Raw genomic sequence first — 10,494 nt, 5'->3', positions numbered from 1 at the left:
TCCTGCCCCTAGAGAAGTTACCCCAGGAGAGGCCAAAGGGGCACGGTCATCATCTCCAACTTCGATAATAGCCCTTTGGAGCCCGCTTTCTCACCCGAACTGCCCTGTGTGAAGTGACCAAGGCGAGGCCGGGCAGGTCAGCGGACAGTGCCGTGGCTCACTGGTGGGCGGCCTTCATGCTACCGTGTCCCGGGCCGAAAAGGCATGCGAAAGACAAACACCGCTGCAACCCGCAAAAATGTCTCGTGGGCCTGCGAGGTCTGAGGTCCGACAAGCCAGACAGAGATGCTGTGGTGAGAGCGAAGCCTGTCCGGGGGCGCACGTCCGGGACGTTCCTCTGGCTACGGTGTGCCTGGGTAGCTTCCCTGAGGCCGCTTAATTTGTTTTATGCAACAATCCAGAGGCGACCCCCAAATCTGCCGTTTTACGTATTATTTCAGTTTTTAAAAAATCAGAGAAGCTGTACCGTGGAGTTAATGTCAGGGTTAAACAAAGTACAAAACCAGTCTTGACACACTGCATTAGAGGTTTATATTTTTGCGTTTTCAACCCTAAATATGGGCCTCCAAGCCCTGGCAAACAAGGTGCAGATGGCTAAAAGGCCAGGACTGGCATTACATGGCAGGCACGGCATGGGCCGCTCTGCTGCTGTGATGATGGGTGGGTTGTGCGGGCCCGCAGACCGCATCGCAGGCGCTGTGGGGAAACTGTTCTATCTGCGAAGGGGCTGACCAAAGTGACATTTTGGCCGCCCTCGCCAGATTATGCAAGGGATGTATTGTTTTATGATTCCCTCCGCTCCACGTAGCCGGATGCGAGTGGCTCCAGGATTTCTCTCATATATTATTTTCTTTAAAATATGGAAAACCCAGAGCCGAGCCACAGAACTGCCCCTACGGTGCCGGGAGGGCCGTCGATTGACGGAACGCTATTACCCGCACAACTGTGACCCTCCACAGATAGCGTGTGTGTATCGGACTTGGTTATGTCTCTGCCACAGGTTTTACTAATCACCACTAACCAGGTAGTGATGGTTTTGGAACTGCAATGTTTGGACGCCAGGGGGTATATTCACAAGAACGTGTGCTAAACATCACTAAAAAAGGCTGACGCAACTTTACACATCGCAGCCCATCGCGGGAAAATAAACCCGTGTCAACGTGGAATTCACAACACGGCGGTACCATGCGATAGTCCGCCGAAAACGCGTCCAATGACCGCGATACAACCACCCCGACGGAGATAAAAACACAAACCACAACACCAGAAAACTTGCGATGAGCCCATCCGCGATGAGGAAAGCAGCGATAAGGACCGCGAAACACACGGCAGGCCGGAATAAGCACAACAAAAGCCTGAAAAAGTAGGACAGACCAAACAGAAAACAACAGCCAACCACAATGGAGGCAACCCGAGCCAGCAGACAACCCCACCAAACATATTGGCAACAAAACATTGCACATGGCAGACCAACTTGGACAAGATGAATGCAGCCTGAGAGCGGAGGACAATGGCAGAAAACCAGAACTCCAGCAATGATGTGAAAGGCATAAACAAGCAGAAACATGCCAACAACAAGAAGGCAGAAATGCACACCGGAGGTGGGAGTCTAGCGCCACACCAGGAGCTAGATGACATGGAGGAAATGGTGTCCACCACATCAGTCTGGAGATGGTGGCAGGACTCGGGGACCGGAAACTGCACCAAACAACAGACACAACAGCATCAGGGAGAGGAACCAGCAGGGACTGGGGGACGGGGGGAGATGGGCACAATGGTACACATACACAACTAAGCACAGCACAACTGCAAACAAACCATGCCCAAGAGTAACAACACCAACCAGGTGCACAAGTCACACAACCCGGCAATGTCACACCACTGAACAGGCACAGAAGTGAACACAACACCGCCTGAAAGGGAGAAGGGTGAGCCAAATCAGAGCTGAAGGGACATCTCACACACAATGCAGCACACACACATAGGAAGCAGAGCACCCCAACATCCAACACAATGTGGTACAAACACCAACTTGTGCACAACCAAACACAGGACACAAGTGCACCCACCTGTGGCCGGTAAACAGCCATACGCATCTGGCAAAGCACGAAACAGGGACATGATAATGCACAAGTACAAACACACAGTCAGTGCTTTAAATGGGGGCAAAATAGTGCAGGCACTCATTTAAATGTGGTGAGTGGGCGGGGCTTGGGGCGGGGCTTAGGGCAAGACATGCCGATACTTATTGACTTCGATACTACTTGCAGCACATACCAAAACACATGGGAAATGTCTTTCAATGAACAAAGCAGGTTTGTTTACTTATAACAAAAAACACGAAACCCAAAGGCGGCGATATTTCAACTTTTCGATGCTTTGTAAAATGTGCAACATACATTTTTGCTGTTCTCGAGTGACACAGAAAGAAACAAGCAGACATGCACCGACAAACATTCCACACATTTCCGCTAATATAACTTCCAAGAGTGTCTCTATTGTCTCCCCCCCCCCCTTTCTCTCATTTTTTTCAACAATCACAGGCAAGCAAACATAAGCAGACACTTAACAAAAGAATCGGTACGCTTTACAGCCATTTGAACCTGGTTACCTCCCATGGCTTTCTTAATTACGCTATCACTGGGCTGCCTCGATGTCTGTGAACACCGATATGGTATGCAAATGAGCCCACGCTGAATTGTTCAGCTGGGCTCGGCGCAGGTCTATAGAAGTGCCTTAATAATTAAAAAAAGGACGCCAGCGTTTCATGAGTACCGGTACTCTTCTCGGCAGTAGAGAAGTGCTGGTACTCCGAGTGATAAATCTAAGAAGTGCCGGTACTCAGTACCGGTGAGTACCGGCCCATTTAAAGCACTGCACACAGTCCTGATGGGGTAGCATTGCACGAATGGCAGGGAGCAAGAGTCTGTGAGACACATTGGCATACAAATCAAGACACAACACAGTTGGAGACAAGTGAAAGTGCGGAAACTTTATTAACAAGTGCGAGTCAGTACGGCCAAGATAAGAGCCACGATATGCAGACCAATGCAGCAGCATGTCTGAATGAGGAACGTAGGAAAGCGCCCATGTCCACCTCGGGGGAGTCCCTCACCAACACAAGTCAGTGCCAACCCACGTTGGTTGTACGTGCCTGGAACATGAGTCCTGGCCAATGCAGCAATGTCCATTGTCGTCTCTGGACTTGTGACCATATCCACAACATGCAACCATGTGTCGTGACAAGTGCAGTGGCTCACATCCAGTTGTGGCTGCAGGTACCTTGTTACTCGTCCATAAACGAGAGTGCAGCTGCGTAGGCCAACATCTCCATTGAGCGATCGTCGTCCACCACATCTGACATGTCATCGATGTAATCCACCAGCTGACCAGGACAGATGTGCTGACTCCAACCCAATGTGCACCAAAGCCCAATAGGGTAGTGGCTCATGGTGCTCACTGCACACGACGAGTCGTGCAATCTCCCAGGCCTAGTTTCCAGCCTGCATGCCGAACATCCATGCATGCCATAAGCAGCCATCCTGGTGACACTCCTGGTCGTGATCCAACAGGGGGCGCACACACACGTCGAAATCCAGGACAGCTACTGTTACTTTGGAGAGGCAGACATCCATGCACCACTCGAATATGCACAACCGACAATAATGCAACACAGGCTGCACGCAGGTGACGTGCGCAAGGCGGAAGCTCAGCCGGTAACTGATCAGCAGCACTGCCAACTGCAGTGCCCCCAGTCCATGCAGCAGACATGCATGGTACAGCTCCACGGGATTGGAGTAGACCATGTGTCTGGGATGGTCAGTGGCTCTGCTTGAAGCGGCACTGGCTTGCCCTGAGACAGTCCTGTGGATGAAATGGCACAGCTCGGTGCAATGAGCAGTGTCTGTGTGCAACGGGTGCAGGCCTTGGGTGGGGTGGGAGTACGTATGAAGGCCATATCACTCACGCCAACTACGACCAAGGACTAGTGCGTGTGGGATGTGTACACATTGGCCTCACGCCGGGCAGTGAGTAGTGTGGGAGTCGCAAGCAAATGCTATTGTACCTGTCAGGGCGTGCTGGGCACATGCAAGTTCCTGCTCGGAGCTGCAGAGGTGCTACCGCCTGATAGTACAGACAAAGGACCTTTCATCCCTACAGTAACTTCACCAGCTGCATGCATACAGGAGACGTACAGAGGCTGGTCGTGGGTGTGGTGGGACGTCTGCGACCCTGGGAATCATGGATGATATGCCCAGCACAATGCACATGAGCAGACTCACTGTTTGTCACATTGCCACACACCTGCTTCGCCCTGCCACGGGCACCCATTTGCATCACGTGCACTCCTACGGGACACCATTCTAATGCATGTCCAGCGCCATGCCAACAACACCGTGACGCTGGCCTTCGAAGGTGTGCGCCTACTTGGGTGTAGGCCAATGGTTCAGACAGGGTGGACACAGGTGTCCAGCCCATGGCTGGCTGGGATCGCACTGCGAATGAGGCCAGGCAACAGACTCATGCATCCGCAAGACTGATAAACATCACACCTGGCATGCATGTGCCAAGACCCCGAGCGTCCTAGCACTCCTTCATGTCCCCGTACATACGGGCCCGCCCTCCTAGTACATGCCACATTGCAACATCGTGTACTGTGGCCCTGGTGGCGACAACACCCCAATAGAGAGGCACACTTACCGCACTTCCTGCACTAGGCCAGGTCCAGACCATGCCCTGCCCCCCCTGCCGAACCAGCACACGCAGGCTGTGCATGCATGGGGGCAGATGCGGGGCGACATGTCCAGGATCACTGCCAACGCTGAGGTGACATGGCAACGTCCGCAGAAGACAGCACACTGTGATGTTGCAGGGCCCGTGCACATCAAGCTGACACAATGAACACAAGGACACACTTGCTCAGATGGTGTGAATGGCCACGGGCACGTGCACACGGCCACATTTATTATCAGGCACACTTACCGAGTGATACCTGTGGTGGATGTGTGTGGGGTGTGTGCACACTAGCCGGCAAGGTCTGCCTGGTGCAGTCAGAAATCCACAACAGTGTACATCGTAAAGGACACAACCATACAACCATAAAGGCCCCATGATTTGTGCGGCACAGAGTTAGTGGCCCGGATGCACATCGTCCTGCACAGGCCTGCCGCCACAGGCCGCTGACTTGCGGTGCACTGGGGCAGGGTCACGGGTGCAGAGCAGGTTCACGGGATGACAAGGGACCTTGTCGCGGAGTGTCTTTATGGACAGTGGAAGGTGTACCCCCAGGGCAGGCTGCAGAGGGCAGACCCACACTGATACAGTCACTATGGTGGCGATGACTGGAACAGACACATGTCGGACACCAAGTCTGAACCAGCCAGAAGAAGATGCAGAAAACCACCAAGCCATGGGCTCTGACGCCACAAGGGTCCAACCAGATGGTGCCCATGACTCATTGTGCACAGAGTTAGTGGCACCAGTGCAGTTAGGGGATGCCGCCTGCGATGAGGCGTGTCCAATGGTGTGGATTCCTCCACATCTTACCCAAAACACAGTTCCACATGTGTGACCTAATTGACCGCAGTGTAGGCCTGAGGCAGCGGTCAGCACGGGCCATTCACCGAGTGTCACCGGCATAGGTTGGATGGCCCCACCGGCCTGCGTACTTCAGGTTCAGTGGCACCACAGGACACGGACTTGAGATGAACAGGGTTGATGGCACCAGGTCAGTTGTTGATAGTGTTCGGTCACCTCTGTGACTGTGACTTGGCTTTCGTCCGAACTGAGCCGCATCTTCCTCTTACTCCTCTCCGTGCAACCACTAGTGTGGACTCTGCCATTCGTGATTCGCGACTAGGTGCTGGATGTGGGACCTACTGGTCCGCAGGGTGATCCTGGTCCCTCATCCACGTGTCGCCGGCTGGCGTTGAACAGGATTAGTGGCACCACTTGTCGCCGGCTGGCGTTGAACAGGGTTAGTGGCACCACGTGTCACCGGCTGGTGTTGAACAGGGTTAGTGGCACCACGTGTCGCAAGATGCCCCTATGGAACTATGCCTCACTGATCAGAGGAGGTCAGGTGCTGTGGCCGCTGCCCCGGCTTTGGGGTCACTGCCATTCAGGACTCAGGACACAGTTTCACATATGGGACCTACTGGACCGAAGAGGACGCCGGTGTAGTATGTGAATGTGGAAGGAGTAATGTGGGCCAGCGTCGGGGGAACAGCGATGGTCTGCTGACGCTGCAGAGGTCACGGAACTGGTGTTTGGAGCTTGCACCGGCACGTGGTGGACTCGCCTTGACACACGCTGGTGGCGGCAGGTGATCAGTGTGGCCTGGCTGTGCAGGGGCGGGTCTGGCGGGTTCAGGATCCAGCGGGCCGGGGTACGGCAGGTGCACAGGATCGCAGGCAACTCCGCTCACGAGGACGGCGTCGGCCTCGTGGCATGGTGAGAGGCACTGCCCTGGCAGAGACGTTGGGCTCTCCAGAAGTGGACCACGCCCAGGGCTACGTGCTTGTTATTCACACCCCTACGCTGGCCTGGCGTACGCCGGGCCATCCCACTTCGCTCAAGCTTACGGGGGGACGTAACAGGCAACATTTGCACGAACTCTCCCACTGACCGGGGTGACATGGTTGCGTCCACTGTCCACTACACTCCATACACCAGAGATGTATCTCACCATGGATATGGGTGTGTTCTGCATACTGCGGTCTGTCCAGCACATCTCCGCCACTCTTGGCATTGTGTGCTTTCCCAGTCATGCTTCTCCTGCCTCCTTCACACATGCCTGGTTGCCACCTCTCCCCACATTGGGCTAGTGTGTGGCTGAGGTGCCATGCCGTTGCTGGCTCATGTTCACGGCTTTCCCAGGTTACCATTGTGAGTTGTTCTATCGTGTCTGGTGGGTGGGCATGTTGTTTGGCATGTTGGTTTTGATTTTGTGACGTGCATTGCCAGAGTTGTGAGTTGCATGGTTGTGGAGTTGAGGTGAGTGGGGTGTTCATTTGGAACTTGCCAAGGGGCTGTGCATTTCCCTTGGTGCCATCCTGGGGACGCTGGTTGCTGATGAACTATCGGAGGATGGAGGAATCGTGCACAGTGGCTGGGTATTTGGAGGCAAGATTGGTGGAGGTTCCACGGTGTTCGGTTGTTGCCTGCACATTGATGTGAGACGTGTGCTTTCTGTTGCGGTGATTGTGTGCTGTGTCTGCAGGGGGCACATGTATGACATGTGTGCTGTGGATTGCCCCCGACACGTGCGTGCATGCAGCTATGGCGTATGGTCCTTGCTTGGTGTTCAGCGGATCCTGCGCATTGTGTTGGACGCATAGGGACTGGGGTGACAGGCTGATGGTGTTGTCCAGGTCAGGTGAGAGGGACTTGGATGTGACTGGCTGTGTGACTCCTCCGACTGTGGCAGGTGTTGGTTGTGGGTTCCAGGGGCCAACAGGTGCAGCACAGCCAGCAGCTTTGTGTGTTAGTTGTCCGCTGTGTTGGTGCCGTCGGCCTGTTGGGCATTGTTGGTCAGGATGCCTAGGATGGTTGTCCTTTTGAGCCTGTAGTGGGCAATGACATTGTCCGGTGTTAGGTCTGTGTGGCTGGTGCAAAAAGACAGCTCTATATTGGTCCCTTGACCAAACAATTTTCCCCTTTGAATTTTAAATTTGTCTTTGACTAATATCAAACAAGGAAGAAAAACTGTGTTTGGGTTTCGATGTACATACATAAAGATCTTCAGTACATTTCCAAGATGTCCGCCGACACTGACTATCTGCAGTACTGCATCTACAATTGAGAATGCACTGTCGGGCCGCGTTCCCGTCCCATTTGTAGTCCCTTTTCAGTGCCTATGATCTAATCTTCACTTCCTGGCTTTCCTTATAAGGGAAACGCCGGGTTCCACTCGCTAACCACGAAGAGCGCAAGTCATGGTATCCTTCCCGAACCTCAGCTGAACAGAACGGTAAGAGTAACATGCAGCCCCAGTAGTACTATCCCCACATTTTTGTTAAATCCGTGTAAAAGACGAGAATAAACGTCTGTAGGTTTACTTTAGTATTTATCTTTAAACTTTATACCATTCCCTTGCAGAAGTTTTGTTTGAGCACTAATAATTATACCTAAAAATCTGGTACGCTCAGCGAACTCTCGTCATCTTATGGACGAACCAACAAGTCTAAATACCAGACCCTGATCCTAAACAAGTACGTGGTAATCCCTGACAAGCGTCGGCCCCACTGCTCGGTAAGAAGCATAACTTAGCAGTATCGTTTTTGGTTGTTTCTAAAGAAATGTCAGTATTACCATCATTCCGTCATTTGAGTCAATTTCATTATTAATTCCATTTTAGATTGACGTTTTCGAGTCTGAATCGTTAAGTGACTTACCAGAATCATGCTTGAGACTTTTAGTCTTCCGTAAAGACTTCACTAAGAAAGAGAACAGGTAACCAGTCTGCTTGCCCTTAATTAAACTGTGCATTCATTTATATAACCATCTAGGACTCGCACCCCCATTATCCTGACAAAAATCGAACCTTGTGTATTTTTTAAGTCCATAATTCCACGCTAGCACTTTACCACTCAACGAGACCACTTTGGTTCGTTTAGATATACACAGGGCATTTGAATAAATTTCCTGACCACTGATAATACACCTTCTTTATATATTCAGTTCTAACTGATACATCGAGGTGGTCGATATGACACCATGAAAGACAACTATAGTCTTTTTCTAATATACATTTAACCAGCAACCATTTTACCATCTAGATGACGGATGGTCATGTGTTCTCGATGGCGTAATAAATTTAACTGCACTCTCAATACCTAATTAAGAATAAATATCTTCCTTAATATCCCAGAGACCACATAGGAAGTTATCAGACAGTTCCCCTTTCTCCCCCAAATCCCATTTATCACGAACCTGATAAGTGACGAAATAGATCAAACCGTACCACCGCGAGAGATAACATTGGCACCAGATAGGAAGTATAAATCTCTGACTATCTGGAGAGGCTATTAAATATAATAATATTCCCCATAGAAGACACAGAACTTATTTGAAAACAGCCCCCAGTATAGAATGAAAAGCTTAACCTTAGTTGTTCTATGCATTGTACTCGCTTGGCGAGCACTACTTGGTAGTTTTCTGGTAGTGTATCATGCCGTCATCATTAACTTTAGTTACTGTTTTCTTCCCCTTATAGTGTAAAATACCAAAACTAAAGATTTATGAAATCCCGCAATGGGTTCACCTGTATATAAGAGTCTGCCATTGGCAAGTATGTTGACATTATCATTTATCACTCATCTTTCTTAAAGGTTTTGTCCTTCTATCCTATAGTTTCATTCTTTCTAAGTCTAGGTGATTTGGGACTATTATTAAAATTATACACATCAACCTCTGTCTTTGGGTGTTTACATCAACACGGACACAAATAGTGGTCTTTATCCTTTTCTCTTTCTATGACTCCTGCTCCATTTTAGCCTTAAATAAATGTAAAGTTAGTTAAATTAAATAAAATTCTCAATCACTCATTGTGATTCTTTATACCCACAGACCAACGGCTGTAAAAAATATTTTTGTTTAACTGCTATATAGGAGTACTGGACATCAAACTAGTTCTTGAAGCTGTTTTTCTCTTCTGAAAGACCACAGTTACACGCCCTGAAGAAGGAGCCTGTTAAGATCATCCTTGAGCTCCGAAACGCGCGTAGGCGTTGGTCCTATGGTCACAATCTACAACCCATGATTTTTAACTGTGTATTGTTGCAGATTTATTGTCTTTTATTGTGTGTCTACATGTGGTATATATGTTTTGTTATTTGTATAATGGTTGTACAATTAATTACAAATTGTGCTTCTATAGTTTGATGTGAATCACATTATATGTACTACAACACAAAAATTGTTTAAAAAAAATGATATATATATAAAAAAATGATAAAAGCAATTAATAAATGAAATAATACAGTTTTATATACCGTTCACTGTGGGTATTATTTCATTGTATGGACATATTGTCTTTAACTTAAGTGATACAGTGTAGGAAGTTCTTGTTTTTCAATTGCAAAAAGACAGCGGACCTGGGGGTCCGCTGTCTTTTTGGTCTGCGCTGCCTCTGTGGTGGTCCGGGGGCGGGGGGGGGGGATGGGTTCCGGGTGGGTATTGGGGTCCTGGGGTGGTGGCAGTTGGTGTTGTGGCCCTCTTGAGTGTCCGGTCCACATTACCGGTGGCCCCATGGCATCTGTTGCCCTTCCGATGTGGCTGTGGGCTGGTCTCCCTTTTGTGGTGCAGGCTGTGGTCCGACTTTGCACCAGGTCAGAGCAGGTGTTATTTTCCTGCTACTAACGCGCCTTATCGCCTGTTTTGTGTTCTTATCGCAGTTCTGGCTGGTCGTTGTGAATGTTGTGGAGTGGTGTTGTGGCGGCTTTGGGCACGGGAACGCCTACTCTCCATCTCATTAGCGATAGTTGCGGGGGT

General features: G+C 50.2%; 1 long non-coding RNA gene across 1 annotated transcript; it reads left to right on the top strand.

Annotated features, from left to right (window-relative positions):
* The first annotated feature begins 7,844 nt into the window (after positions 1–7,844).
* Positions 7,845–9,990, top strand: LOC146811393 (uncharacterized). The gene is made up of 5 exons (XR_014965817.1): positions 7,845–7,972; positions 8,101–8,253; positions 8,360–8,454; positions 9,218–9,292; positions 9,571–9,990. It is a non-coding gene; the product is annotated as an uncharacterized LOC146811393 (long non-coding RNA).
* The last annotated feature ends 504 nt before the right edge of the window (positions 9,991–10,494 follow it).

This window comes from Triturus cristatus, chromosome 7, assembly GCF_964204655.1.
Source record: "Triturus cristatus chromosome 7, aTriCri1.1, whole genome shotgun sequence".
NCBI lineage: Eukaryota > Metazoa > Chordata > Amphibia > Caudata > Salamandridae > Triturus > Triturus cristatus.
This window is presented reverse-complemented; position numbering and strand designations above follow the sequence as displayed.